The following is a 14410-nucleotide window of genomic DNA, read 5'->3' as shown; positions in this document are numbered from 1 at the left end:
GGTGTCATGGTGCACCAGTCATTGAAGGCAAGCGTGCAGGTGCAGCAGGCAGTGAAGAAGGCGAATGGTATGTTGGCATTCATAGCAAGAGGATTTGAGTTTAGGAGCAGGGAGGTTCTACTGCAGTTGTACAGGGCATTGGTGAGACCGCACCTGGAGTATTGTGTGCAGTTTTGGTCTCCTAATCTGAGGAAAGACGTTCTTGCCTTAGAGGGAGTACAGAGAAGGTTCACCAGATTGATCCCTGGGATGGCGGGACTTTCATATGAAGAAAGACTGGATAGACTAGGCTTGTACTCGATGGAATTTAGAAGACTGAGGGGGGATCTTATAGAAACATATAAAATTCTTAAGGGGTTGGAGAGGCTAGATGCGGGAAGATTGTTCCCGATGTTGGGGGAGTCCAGAACCAGGGGTCACAGCTTAAGGGTAAGGGGGAAGTCTTTTAGGACCGAGATGAGAAAACATTTCTTCACCGAGAGAGTGGTGAGTCTGTGGAATTCTCTGCCACAGAAGGTAGTTGAGGCCAGTTCATTGGCTATATTTAAGAGGGAGTTAGATGTGGCCCTTGTGGCTAAAGGGATCAGGGGGTATGGAGAGAAGGCAGGTACAGGTTACTGAGCTGGATGATCAGCCATGATCATATTGAATGGCGGTGCAGGCTCGAAGGGCCGAATGGCCTACTCCTGCACCTATTTTCTATGTTTCTATGTTTCTTTCAGTTCCTCTGTCTCCCTTGATCCTCTGTCCACAGGTACATCTGGGAGGATATTTGTGTCTTCCTTGGTGAAGACAGACCCGAAGAACCTGTTCAACTCTTCTGCCATTTCCTTGTTACCCATAATAATTTCACCCGTTTCTGCCTTCAAGGGACCCAGATTTGTCTTTACTAATCTTTTTTTCTTAACATACCTAAAGAAGCTTTTACTGTCCTTCTTTATATTCTTGGCCAGTTTGGCTTCATACCTCATCTTTTCAGCCCGTATTGCCTTTTTTGCTATCTTCTGTTGTCATATCATCATATCATATCATATACATACAGCCGGAAACAGGCCTTTTCGGCCCTCCAAGTCCATGCCGCCCAGTGATCCCCGTACATTAACACTATCCTACACCCACTAGGGACAATTTTTACATTTACCCAGCCAATTAACCTACATACCTGTACGTCTTTGGAGTGTGGGAGGAAACCGAAGATCTCGGAGTAAACCCACGCAGGTCACGGGGAGAACGTACAAACTCCTTACAGTGCAGCACCCGTAGTCAGGATCGAACCTGAGTCTCCGGCGCTGCATTCGCTGTAAAGCAGCAACTCTACCGCTGCGCTACCGTGTCCTTTGAAAGTTTCCCAATCCTCTTGCTTCCCGCTACTCTTTGCTGTGTTATACATCTTTTCTTTTAGTTTTATTCCATCCTTAACTTCCCTTGTCAGCCACCGTTGCCTCCTACTCCCCTCAGAATCTTTATTCCTCTTTGGAATGAAATAATCCTTCATCTTCTGGATTATGCCCAGAAATTCCTGCCATTGCTGTTCCACTGTCATTCCTGTGAGGATCTTTTTCCATTCGACTATGGCCAGCTCCTCTCTCATGCCTTCATAGTCCCATTTGTTCAACTGCAACGCTGACATTCCTGGTTTAACCTTCTCCCTCTCAAATTGCAGATTAAAACTAATCATATTATGGTCACTATCTCCAAGCGGTTCCTTTACCTTGAGTTGCCTTGTTAATTCTGGTTCATTGAACAACACTAAATCCAGAATTGCCTTCTCGCTTGTAGGCTCCAGTACAAGCTGCTCTGAATCCATCTCGGAGTCACTCTACAAACTCCCTTTCTTGGGGTTCAGAACCAACCTGATTTTCCCAGTCCACCTGCATATTGAAATCCCCCATAACCACCATGGCATTACCTTTGTTACATGCCAATTTTAACTCCTGCTGCAACTTACACCCTATATCCGGCCTACTGTTTGGGTTCTGTAGATAACTCCCATTAGTGTATTCTTACCTTTACAATTCCTCAACTCTATCCACAGTAACTCTACATCGTCAGTCCCAATGTCACCCCATGCAAGGGACTGAATTCCATCCCTCACCAACAGAGCTAATGAGACGATTCGAGCTTGGACAGGGCATCTTGTCGACATGAACGAGTTTGGCCAAAGGGCCTGTTTCCATGCTGTATGACTATAGACAATAGACAATAGACAATAGGTGCAGGAGTAGGCCATTCAGCCCTTCGAGCCAGCACCGCCATTCAATGCGATCATGGCTGATCACTCTCAATCAGTACCCCGTTCCTGCCTTCTCCCCATACCCCCTCACTCCGCTATCCTTAAGAGCTCTATCCAGCTCTCTCTTGAAAGCATCCAACGAACTGGCCTCCACTGCCTTCTGAGGCAGAGAATTCCACACCTTCACCACTCTCTGACTGAAAAAGTTCTTCCTCATCTCCATTCTAAATGGCCTACCCCTTATTCTTAAACTGTGGCCCCTTGTTCTGGACTCCCCCAACATTGGGAACATGTTTCCTGCCTCTAATGTGTCCAATCCCCTAATTATCTTATATGTTTCAATAAGATCCCCCCTCATCCTTCCAAATTCCAGTGTATACAAGCCCAATCACTCCAGCCTTTCAACATACGACAGTCCCGCCATTCCGGGAATTAACCTAGTGAACCTACGCTACACGCCCTCCATAGCAAGAATATCCTTCCTCAAATTTGGAGACCAAAACTGCACACAGTACTCCAGGTGCGGTCTCACCAGGGCCCGGTACAACTGTAGAAGGATCTCTTTGCTCCTATACTCAACTCCTCTTGTTACGAAGGCCAACATTCCATTGGCTTTCTTCACTGCCTGCTGTACCTGCATGCTTCCTTTCATTGACTGATGCACTAGGACACCCAGATCTCGCTGAACTCCCCCTCCTCCTAACTTGACACCATTCAGATAATAATCTGCCTTTCTATTCTTACTTCCAAAGTGAATAACCTCACACTTATCTACATTAAACTGCATCTGCCATGTATCCGCTCACTCACACAACCTGTCCAAGTCACCCTGCAGCCTTATTGCATCTTCCTCACAATTCACACTACATATATGCCAGATTGGAAACCTTCATGTTGATGCATCCAAGCTAACAAAAATGTCAGCTAGTAGTCCATATGAGTGGCACTGCCTAGAATTGAATTGAATTGAATAAATTTTATTAGCCAGTTATGTATACATACAAGGAATTTGCCTTGGTGCTTTGCTCACAAGGATAACAACATGATATACAGTAGACAATTAAAAATAAAACATTACAACTTAAACATGTGAAGAATAAAACAAAATACCAAAGCAAAAGGAGGCTACAGACTTTTGATTGTTGAGTAGAAGTACTGCTCATGGAAAGAAACTGTTTTTATGTCTGGCTGTGGCGACTTTGACAGTCCGGAGTCGCCTCCCAGAGGGAAGTGCTTCAAAGAGTTTGTGGCCAGGGTGAGAGAGGCCAGAGAGGGAAATAAAATTGTTGTACAAAGGTAATTTATCACAACACATAATGACACAACTGAAATAAAACTGGAAAATGCTGGGGAACATGAAGCTCATCAGCAAATGTGGGAACAGTAAGCCTTCACCACAACAATCGTGAACATCTATTTCCACAGACACTCTTTGACTTTCTCAATTCTCCTAGCATATTGTGGTTATTATTGGTAATGCAGAAAACGTAGTTTCAAAAAATTGACATTTTAATAACAATTCATTGCAGGGCTTCAGAGCATTTGTAGCAAAATAAAATGTTGAACTCTGCAAAAAATAGTGCTCATCTATAATAATATAAAATCCTGGATACAAAATTGGCTTGATGGTAGGAAGTAGAGAGTGGTGGTGGAAGGTTATTTTTCAGACTGTCGGGTTGTTCCCAGTCTCTAGAATTTATACCTTAGAGATGCAGTTTGGCCATCATCCCTTTTACTAACACTATCCTACACACTAGGGACAATTTTACTGAAGCTAACTAACCTAAAAATCTGCATGTCTTTGGAATGTGGAAGAAATCGGAACAGCCAGAGAAAACCCACGCAGTCACGGGGAGAATGTACAAACTTCATACAGACAACAGCCCTGGTCAGGATCAAACCCAGATCTCTGTCGCTATAAGGCAGCAACTTTACTGCTGCACCACTGTGCCCATCCTTGGTGATGCACCTCTGTGGTCCTGTTGTTTTTATTGGCATATATTGTTAAAAACCGGTCGGGACCAGCCTGCAACACAGGCCGGTAGAGGAGCGAAAGGTGAAGGAGCCAGTGCGGGTTTTGGCTGCAAAATTTATAGCCTTGGTGAGATTTTCCAGAACAGCAAATCCAGTAACTAAAATTGTAAATTAGATAATTAGTTCATTGAACAGCAAATAAAAGCTGGGCTTGTTCTAGGGGAGCAGTCTTCTGTAGGAGAAGTGCCTCGGTGAGTAAAGTGTGAGGCTTTTGCTCAAGAGGCTTAGTCGAGGAGGCTGAGGCAAGGAGGCGACACTTGATTCAAAATTTGTCCACTGAAGAAATGGCAGACAAGTTGGTGCAGTGTTTCCTGCAGGATGGGGGAAGTCAGGAACACTGCTGGAAACTATACCTGCTGAAATTGTGTCCAGGTGCAGCTCCTGAATAAACGTGTCGGGGAACTGCAGCAGCAGCTGGATGACCTCAGGGCCATCCGGGAAAACGAGAGTTTCCTGGACAGGACCTACAGTGAGGTTGTCACACCAAGGATACAGGAAGAGTGAAGGTGGGTGACTGTGAGAAAGAGGAGTAAACGTGGAATGCAGGAGACCCCGGTGGCTGTGCCTAGAGAAAACAGGTACACCCTCTCGGGAGCTGTCGGGTTGACGACGCTTCTAGTCCGAGCGACGGACAGGTCGGTGGCTCCAATCCCAGCGATGGGACTAGATCGGCGAGACTGATGTCGGGCAGAGCCATAGTTGTGGGTAACTCCATTGTCCAAGGTGCGGACAGGATATTCTGTGGCGGCAGGCGAGACCTGAGGAGGTGTGTTGCCTCCCTGGTGCCAGGGTAAAAGATGTCACTGACCGACTTCAGAACATCTTCACGAGGGAAGGTGAGCAGCCAGAAGTGATTGTGCATGTGGGCACAAATGGCTTCGGGAAGAAGCGGAAGAAGGTTCTGCAACGTGAGTTTAGAGTTAGGAAGGCAGCTGAAAAGCAAAACTTTTAGGGTGGTTATCTGTGGATTGTTTCCAGTACCTCATGCTGGTGAGGGCACGAACAGGGAGATAGGGGATCTGAATGTGTGGCTCAGGGGCTGGGATTTAGATTTATAGACCACTGGAATTTTGTCCGGGGTAGGGGTGACCTGTACAAAAGGGACGGGTTACACCTTAACTGGAGGGGGACCAACATTCTGGCAGGCAGGTTTGCTAGTGCTACATGGGTGGGTTTAAACTAAATAGCTGGGGGGGGGGGGGGGGAAAGGGGGGGAGTGGAGGGAGTGGAGGGGTTGACGACAGAAAGTTCAAGAAGGGATAAGAGAGTAAGGTCAGGTGAAATAGGAACTGGTGTGAGAGGGGAGGTGAATACTGAATTAAAAGTGTTATATATGAATACACGAAGTATAAAGTGGATGAACTTGAGGCTCAGTTAGAAAATGGTAAGTATGATGTTGTGGGAATTACAGAAACATGGCTGCAAGAGGATCAGAGCTGGGAACTGAATATTCAGGGCTTTATGCCCTATTAAAAAGACAGACAGGTGGACAGAGGGGGTGGGGTAGCTCTGTTGGTAAGGAATGAAATCCAGTCCCTTGCGAGGGGTGACATAGAATCAGAAGTTGTAGAGTCATTGTGGATAGAAATGAGAAATTGTAAGGGTAACTCCTAATGGGAGTTATCTACAGCCCCCCAAACAGTAGCCTGGAGATAGGGTGCAAGTTGCATCAGGAGCTAAAATTGGCATGTAACAAAGGTAATGCTACGGTGGTTATGGGAGATTTCAATAGTCTTAGAGCAGCTTGTACTGGAGCCTACCAGGGAGAAGGCAATTCTGGATTTGGTGTTGTGCAATGAACCAGATTTGATAAGGGAACTCAAGATAAAGGAACCATTAGGAGTTAGTGACCATAATATGATAAGTTTTATTCTGCAATTTGAGAGGGAGAAGGTAAAATCGAAAGTGTCAGTATTGCAGTTGAACAAAGGGGATTATGGAGGCATGAGAGAGGAGTTGGCCAAAGTTGACTGGAAAGGGACTCTAGCAGGGAAGACGGTGGAGCAGCAATGGCATGTGTTTCTGGCAATAATCCAGAAGATGCAGGATCATTTCTTTCTAAAGAGGAAGAACAATTCTAAGGGGAACTAAGAGGAGACCGTGGCTGACAAGGGAAGTGAAGGACAGTATAAAAATAAAAGAGAAGTTGTATAACATAGCAAAGATGAACGGGAAGTCAAAGGATTGGGTAACTTTTAAAGAACAACAGAAGGTAACTAAATACGGGGAGAAAAGATGGAGTACGAAAGTAAGCTAGCCAAGAATATGAAGCTTCTTTATGAAGAGGAAAAAATTAGTTAAGACTTGAAGACAGAAACAGGTGAATTTATTATGGGGAACAACAAAATGGCAGATGAGTTGAACAGGTACTTTGGTTCTGTCTTCACTCAGGAAGCCACAAATCTCCCAGATGTATTAGGGGACAGAGGACATAGGGTGATGGAGGAACTGAAAGAAATTCACATTAGTCAGGAAATGGTGTTGGGTAGACCGATGGGACTGAAGGCTGATAAATCCCCAGGGCCTGATGGTCTGCATCCCAGGGTACTCAAGGAGGTGGCTCTAGAAATCGTGGAAGCAATGGTGATCATTTTCCAATGTACTATAGATTCTGGATCAGTTCCTGTGGATTGGATGGTAGCTAAAGTTATCCCACTTTTCAAGAAAGGAAGGAGAGCGAAAGCAGGGAATTATAGACCAGTTAGCCTGACATCTGTGGTGGGGAAGTTGCTGGAGTTGATTATTAAAGATGTAATGGCAGCGCATTTGGATAGCAGTAACAGGATCAGATCAAGTCAGCATGGATTTACGAAGAGGAAATCATGTTTGACAAATCTTCTGGAATCTTTTGAGGATGTAACGAGTAAAATGGACAAGGGAGAGCCAGTGGATGTAGTATATCTGGACATTCAAAAACCTTTGATAAGGTCCCACACAGGAGATTAGTGGGCAGAAATAGAGCACATGGTATTGGGGGTAGGGTATGGATAGAAAATTGGTTGGCAGACAGGAAACAAAGAGTAGGGATTAACGGGTCCCTTTTAGAATGGCAGGCAGTGACTAGTGGGGTGCCGCAAGGCTTGGTGCTGGGACCGCAGCTATTTACAATGTACATTAATGATTTAGATGATGGAATTAAAAGTAACTTTAGCAAATTTGCAGATGACACAAAGCTGGGTAGCAGTGTGAGCTGCGATGAGGATGCTATGAGGCTGCAGGGTGACTTGGATAGGTTGGGTGAGTGGGCAGATGCATGGCAGATGCAGTATAATGTGGATAAATGTGAGGTTATCCACTTTGGTGGCAAGAACGGGAAGGCAGATAATTATATGAATGGTGTCAGGTTAGGAAAAGGGGAAGTACAACGAGAACTGGGTGAACTTGTACATCAGTCACTTAAAGTAAGCATACAGGTACAACAGGCAGTGAAGAAAGCTAATGGCATGTTGGCCTTCATAACGAGAGGAGTTGAGTATAGGAGCAAAGAGGTCCTTCTGCAGTTGTACAGGGCCCTGGTGAGACCGCACCAGGAGTATAGTGTGCAGTTTTGGTCTCCAAATTTGAGGAAGGACATTCTTGCTATTGAGGGAGTGCAGTGTAGGTTCACTAGGTTAATTCCCAGAATGGCGGGACTCTAATATGTTGAAAGACTGGAGCGACTAGGCTTGTATACACTGGAATTTAGAAGGATGAGAAACATCTTATTGAAACATATAAGATTATTAAGGGATTGGACATGCTCGAGGCAGGAAACATGTTCCCAATGTTAGGGGAGTCTAGAACCAGGGGCCACAGTTTACGAATAAGGGGTAGGCCATTGAGAACAGAGATGAGGAAAAACCTTTTCACTCAGAGAGTTGTAAATCTGTGAAATTCTCTGCTTGAGAAGGCAGTGGAGGCCAATTCTCTGGATGCTTTCAAGAGAGAGTTAGATAGAACTCTTAATGATAGCGGAGTCAGGGGGTATGGGGAGAGGGCAGGAACGGGGTACGGATTGTGAATGATCAGCCATGATCACATTGAATGGCGGTGCTGGCCCGGAGGGCCAAATGGCCTTCTCCTGCACCTATTGTCTATTTAGTAGTGTAATAAATTACTGAGTGAATCAAAACTGTTATCTGAATCCAGTGATTTATCGAACACAACAATTCCCGTTGAAATTCATTTTCCAGAAAGTGACATCTTACAGTGGTAAAGATACTTTGGCCTTCATCAGTCAGAGCATTGACTTTAGAATTTGGGATGTTATGTTGCAGATGACAGCAATGATGTATGAGCACATTGCCAGGACTCGAGAAAGAGAGAGAGAGAGAGAGAGGGAGAGAGAGAGAGTCAGTTACAGGGAGTGGTCGTGCAGGCTGTGACTTTAATCTTTTAGCCTTGGAGACTGAGGGGTGATCTTACAGAGTGGCGTAAAATCATGAGGAGCATAGACATGGTTAGTACACAGTCTTTTTCACGGGGTCGGGGAATCAAGAACTAGTGGGCATACAGTAGGTTTAAGATGGGAGAGGAGAGATGTTATCGGAATGTGAAGGTCAACTTTTCTAAAAGAGAGTGGTACATAAATGGATGAGCTGCCAAAGGTACTGATTGAAGCAGGCATAATAGCAACATTTAAAAGACATTTGGACAGGTATATGGATAGGAAAATTTCAGAAGGATATGGGTCAAACATGGGCATACAGTACAAGATTAGATGGAATCTGGGTCAGCATAAATGAGTTGGGTAGAAGGGCATTTCCATGCAGTATGATTTGATGACAATCACTACAGCAATTTGTTAGCTTATTGTGCAACTATGTCCTCGGGATGATTAAAATGCACCATTTGCAAAATTGAACAATACGTCAACAAAGCTTAAAAATACAATTTTAGCATGTTCCAACTGGTTCCTTGTACCCACTTATTACATGTTAGTAAATGCAGAGATGTCCTAAATAAGCTCTCCTTTGGCACCCTGAGAACCTCTCACAAGTTCCTGAATGTGCAGGTATTGAACTGAATTGAATAAATGTTATTAGCCAAGTATGCACACATACAAGGAATTTGCCTTGGTGCTTTGCTTGCAAGTAACAACATGACATACAGTATACAATTAAGAGTAAAACATAAAACATTAAAACATTAAGAATAAAATATTATAGTTTAAACATGTGAAGAATGAAATAAAATACCAGAGCAAAAGGAGGCTACAGACTTTTGACTGTTGAGTACAGCTATTGCTCCTGGAAAAGAACTGTTTTTATGTCTGGCTGTGGCAGATTTGACAGGACAGAGGCGCCTTCCAGAGGGAAATGCTTCAAAGAGTTTGTGGCCAAGGTGAGAGGGGTCAGAGATGATCTTCCCCGCTCGCTTCCTGGCCCTTGCAGTGTACAGTTCATCAATGGGAGTAAGGTTGCCGCCAACAACCTTCTCGGCTGATCGAACGATGTGCTGCAGCCTCTGGATGTCATGCTTGGTGGCTGAGCCAAACCAGACCATGATCAAGAAGGTGAGGACAGACTCTATGACGGCAGTATAAAACTGGGGTATTGCTAAACTATTGAGGACATTTCTTATGGTCAATGCCAAATGTCCTGGGAAATTCAACAACTCTTTTTAGTTTAGAGACAGAGCATGGAAATCGGCCCTTTGGCCCACTGAGTCCTCGCTGGGCATTGATCATCCATTCACAATAGTTCCACGTTATCCCACTTTCTCATTCTTCGTTACACACAAGGGGCAATTTAAAGAGGCTAATTAACCTGCAAACCCTCACGTCTTTGGGAGGTGGGAAGAAACCGGAGCACCCAGATGAAACCCACATGGTCACAGGGAGAACTGCAAATTCCACACAGACATGTCCTGAGGTCAGGATTGAACACGGGTCTCTGGTGCGGTGAAACGGCAGCTCTACCAGCTGTAACACTGTGGCGCCCAAGGTTTCTCCTTCACCTGACATATTTCAAAAGCTTCACCTGACATAGAGCTGGATCTTGGAGAATAAGGATCCTTGGTGTGGTTAAGGCATCTGTCTATGTCTCCGGTGGCCAAACCCTATGACAACAATGACCTGGGAGGCAACTGGAAGGGAGGAGTGAAGAATGCCATTGGAACTCTCAGGATGCAATTCCAGGTTCTGCTCCATTTCCAGAATGGCCTGCAGTGCTTACAGGCAGGGTTTGAAACATTATCATCATTGACTGCCCCTGCATAATCTTGCCCTTAGGCGGGCTCAGCTTTTATCCAGGATCTGCAGTGATAGGGGAAGGAGAATCATTCATGGCAGGAAAAGGAAGGGAATCCTGATTAATGTTGAGACAAGAAGACCCGCTCTGCGTGTACTCCCGGGCTCAATCTGATTCTCTCCAGATTTTCTCGAGAAAAGCGCACCATGGGCCCTGTGCTCAGACAGAGAAGTTGTGAGGGTGCTTATGACAGACTGTAGAGCTGTGCCAACTAAGATCGCCTTAAGTACCAAGAGATCTTCTCACAAATTCCTGAATGTGCAGGTATTGCAAAATTATTGAGAACATTCCTTACGGTCAATGCCAAATGACCCGGTTTGAGAGCTGAGAGAAGAGAATCTGGGAGGGGAGATGAGACTCGGGTATCTGAATCCACTGGGCCACCTGTTGGGGTTTATTTCTCAAGATGAAGGCTTGGATTCTGGAAGGCACTTGCATTGATCCAGTGATCCATTGTTGACCATTAAAACAATGGTCAACTTCCAAAGATTTCGTTTCAAAGACCCATTGTCATAATTCAAAGAATGCTGCACTGGTGGAGCTGACAGCACTGGGAAACCTCATTGATGGTGGTCTCTTAGTAGAGAGGATTGTTGAGGTACAGAAGTTGCTCCCCATACTTCTAGCCCCATGGATAGTGCAATGGAAGTTTGGTGGAGAATTTTGGGCTGGCAACGTTTAGTGACAGCGAGCATTCTTATGTGAAATATTAAATAGATCTCAACTCTCAAGTTGCTGTGAAGAGTGAGCCATCATGCAACAATTGTTTGCCAATTGAAGGCCTTGGATGTCCTTGGTGATGAATTTTTTTTCAACCCAGAAGCAACAAGAATTAAATGCTTCCAGACCTGTCAATGGCAGTAAGGTCAGGGAGATATTCCAGAAAAGGAATGATACAATAATCCTTAACAGCAGAGCAGGCAATGGAAAACTGAAAGTTGCAAACATGGAAAAAGCCTGAAATAGAGAAATGGGTCCATTTGTTGTAGCCTCCATGTCACTGAACTCGGCTAACAATTGGCAAGGTCAACTCCCACCCAGTACCCACACATTTTTCCAACCATCTCCCACGTTCCCTCCCAGTCACCCATCCCCTTTCCCCTCCTTCATATCCTCGTCTACCATCCCCGTGTCCCCCATTTTCTTTTTATCTCCACTCTTTTCCCTCCGCCCTGTCCTCTTCCACTCACATCCCTTCCTCCAGCTTTACATTCCACTCCTCTCCTTCTCTCCCTATCTGCCACCCTCTTGCCTCTTTTTCTCCTCTAAACTTTATCACTTATTCCACCCATCTGCCAATCAACACACCCGTCCACCTCATTTGATGCATCTATCACTTGCCAGAGTTTGTCCTGCCCCCACCTCACTCTTCCAGCGTTCTCCCCCTTACTCCATCAGAATGAAGAAGGGTCCCGACCCCAAAATGTCATCTGTCCATTTCTTCCACATATACTGCCTGACACGCTGTGTATCTCCAGCACATTGTTTAGTTTAGTTTCGTTTAGTTTAGAGATACTGCGAGGAAACAGGCACTTCAGTCCACCGTCCGCACCGACCAGCGATCCCCTCATAGTAACACCATCCTACACATACTAAGGACAATTTACATACACCAAGCCAATTAACCTACATGCCTGTATGTCTTTGGAGTTTGGGAGGAAACCGAAGATCTTGGAGAAAACCCTAACTGAAAAGAGGGTGTGGAACTCCACGTGTAACAAGCCCACATAAGAAACATTGTATGAGCAGGCTACTGTCAGATTTAATGCCTTATGGGAATGAAGGACATGCAGCAAGGGAAGGGATACAACAGCAAGCCAAAAATCTGCAACATAATGGCCTTCAAACATACGTGAACAGCGAAGATACTGTGAGTAAAGTGGTATGCTGGTTTCTATTCAAAGAGCACCAGGTAACCCACCGATAATGCATTATTGTGTAGGAAGGAACTGCAGAGGCTGGTTTACAACAAAGATAGACACAAAATGCTGGAGTAACTCAGCAGGGTGGGCAGCATCTCTGGATAGAAGGAAGAGGTGATGGTCGGGTCGGGTCCCTTCTTCAGACTGAGAGTGAGGGAAGAGGGAGACACAGAGAGAGGATGTTGTTCCTGTTCCAGGTGTTAACTGGCTCATCCCCGAACACTCTCTCCTTTACATTGATGACTGCATCGGTGCTATCTCCTGCACCCATGCAGAACCCATGGACTTCATGACCTTCACCACCACTTTCCATCCTGTACTCAAATTCACTTAGACCATGTCAGACACTTCTCTCCCCTTTCTTGATCTTACCGTCTCCATCACAGGAAATAGACGATTGAATGACGTCTATTGTAAACCAACTGACTCCCACAACTATCTAGACGACACTTCTTCCCACCGTGCTTCCTGCAAAGACTCTATCCCCTACTCCCAATTCCTCCGTCTACTCCACATCTGCGCCAAGATGAGGTGTTCTATACAAGGGCATCGGAGATGTCCTCATTCTTTAGGGAACAGGGGTTCCCCTCTCCCATCATAGATGAGGCTCTCACAGGTGTCTCCTCGGTATCCCACAGCTCTGCTCTTGCTCTCACTCACTCTAGTCGCAACAGGGACAGAGCCAACCCAGAGTCGGCCCTCACATAATCTACTGACATTTTCGCCACCTCCAACAGGATCCCACCACTAATCACATCTTCCCATCTCCACCCCTTTCCGCCTTCCGCAGAGACCATTTCCTCTGCAACTCCCTGGTTAACTCATCCTTTCCCACCCAACCCCCCCCCCCCCCCAGGTACCTTCCCCAGCAACCGGAGGAGATGCAACACCTGTCCTTATACCTCCTCCCTCCACTCTGTCAAGGGACCCCAACAGTCCTTTCAGGTTAGGCAGAGATTCATTTGCACCTCCTCAACTTCATCTACTGTATCAGTTGTTCAAACTATGGATCCTTATACATCGGCATGACCAAACGTAGACTGGGTGATCGTTTCGCTGAACACCTGCGCTCAGTCTGCCTGGACCTACTTGATCTCCTGGTTGCCAAACATTTTAATTTTTCTTCCCATTCCCACGCTGACCTTTCTGTCTTTGGCCTATTGTCAGAGTGAGGCCAAACACATATTGGAGGAACAGTATCTCATGTTTCACTAAGGCAGCTTACAACCCAGTGGTATGAATATTGATTTCTCTAACTACAAGTAACCCTTGTATTCCCTCTCTCTCCGTCTCTCCCCCACCCAAGTCGTACCAGCTTCAAAGCCGCCTTGTTGAGTCTTATTGTCCGTATTCGTTTCCCTTTCCCCCGACTCTCAGTCTGAAGAATGGCTCACCCGAAACGTCACCTATTCCTTTTCTCCAGAGATGCTGTCTGACCCGCTGAGTTACTCCGGCTTTTGTGTCCATCTGAAAGGTCAGTATGGGAATGGGAGGGGGAGTTAAAGTGTTTCGCATTATTATGCAATATTAGTGGCTGTGATTTTAAGATCCCAAAACATATTAAGGGGAATAGTTCATTCTAACCAAATAGGTTAATCAAGGATTTTTACAAATGAATGCTATAATTGAAGTGTACACTGCTATCCTGGAAATGTTGCCTGGGTTTCCTGCTGGGATACTGGCTCAAACCCCATCCCTCATCACTGCTAAAAACACAGGCACATCAAGGAAAATATGACCATGATCTTCTCAATTCTTTGAAAGGATAAGCAAACCTTTAGCATTTGTAATGCTCTCCCAGGCTAAAATCCCTAGCATTGAAGTCCCAGTTACACTTGGTTAACATGGGTGATTCAACACCAACCTCCTGAAACACAAACTCTCTTCTGACTCTGTCATGGGAGGAGGTCACCAGGCAGATAAAGATTTCTTGAAGAAGGGCAACATCCCCACCGAGTTCTGGGAACCACTGGCACATAACTGCTCAACGT

The sequence above is a fragment of the Rhinoraja longicauda genome, chromosome 2 (assembly GCF_053455715.1).
Source record: "Rhinoraja longicauda isolate Sanriku21f chromosome 2, sRhiLon1.1, whole genome shotgun sequence".
Classification (NCBI taxonomy): Eukaryota; Metazoa; Chordata; class Chondrichthyes; order Rajiformes; family Arhynchobatidae; genus Rhinoraja; species Rhinoraja longicauda.
Note: the sequence above shows the minus strand (reverse complement) of the source record.